Below are 1,352 nucleotides of genomic sequence, written 5' to 3' on the forward strand. Positions count from 1 at the left end.
GAGCGTTGCGGGGCTGACCGAGGGCCGAGAGCCCCGTTCTATCCCCGGGGTCACCCGGAGCCGCAGGGTTGTTCCCTCCGCTTTGCAGCCCCGGCTCACACCAGAAATCGGTGGTGCAGACAGAGAGAGGGTTTTCTCAAGCGATGGCAGGGCGTTACAGGCGCGAGTCTGCCCTGCGCGTGCGGTTAGCTATCCCTGTGCGCAGATGTGCTGCTGGCTCATTTGAAATGATGCTATTCAGCGAAAAAATAGGGGAAAAGCTGCAGTTTCAAGTTTAGGAAAAGCTTGCATTAGGAGTAAAACTTGCCAGTTCCAAACATTGCTGTTAAACCTATGGGAGAGCATCTCTTAAGAGGGTGCAGCTGCAGTGAGCGCAGCCTCCTCAGTTTGTGGTGGGCTGTCAGCCCTCTCTGGGGGATTTGCTACCTGAGTTTTGAGTATGCCGTAAGAAGGTGACACCCCTCTCCCTTTTATTGGAGCTTGGCCACTGCAAAGTCAAGGCCCAGGAGGGACTACAGAGAGCGTGAAGAGAATGGAGCCGGACTGAGGGTGTCGGCTGGGAAGCAGCCTGTCTGTGTGCAGGGTTTAAGGCAGCTGGGGGCTATTAGTAGCCTGAGCATGTTCTTTTTGGCTCCTTCTCTTGGAATAAGCTGGCTGAATCGAGCCTTAAGCCCATTCTAGGTTCAAAAATAGGCACTCGGGTTTTTGCTCTGAAGACTTTCGACTCCCACTTGGACCCCTGGAGAATCCAAATGTGGGTCCAGTAAGTACAGCTGCTGCTTTTAGTTAGTGAAAGTATCAGGAGTCATTCTTCAGTTGTGGTTTGGGAGTTTGAGCAGGTACAGAAAGATAATCCTTTCTTTCTTTCTTTTTTTTTTTTTTTTTCGGGGACAGGATGCTTTGATGAGGCCATGAAAGATTTCAGGAAGGTGCTAGAGTTAAACCCCCAGTTTGAAGATGCTGCATTGAGTCTAAACCAGGCTATTCTTGATAAAGAAGAAAAGCAAAAGCGGGGTTACTGAAAATGCAGCTAGTGGTGTGAAAATGTTTTGCTAAACACGTGATTTTTGTCATTGATGGACGAAGCACATCATCGTTTACATCTGTTATGACCTACTGAAGAAATCTCATTCTTGGGTAAATAAGTTGAAAATTGATTATGATTGCAAAATAAACTATTTTTGGATACTGTAAGTGTTGAGGAAAAGCATAATGTTAGATCTCTGTGAGATACTTGTACAGATTTTGTACAGAAATACAGAAAGGGTTATAAAGGGGTTGGAAGCTCAGTAACAGCTAATGAAGTCTGCAGTTCTCTTAGTAAAACTGTTTCTGTACTCTTCCATAGATTG

This window comes from Charadrius vociferus, unplaced genomic scaffold (genome assembly GCF_000708025.1).
Source record: "Charadrius vociferus isolate BGI_N301 unplaced genomic scaffold, ASM70802v2 scaffold173, whole genome shotgun sequence".
Lineage (NCBI taxonomy): Eukaryota > Metazoa > Chordata > Aves > Charadriiformes > Charadriidae > Charadrius > Charadrius vociferus.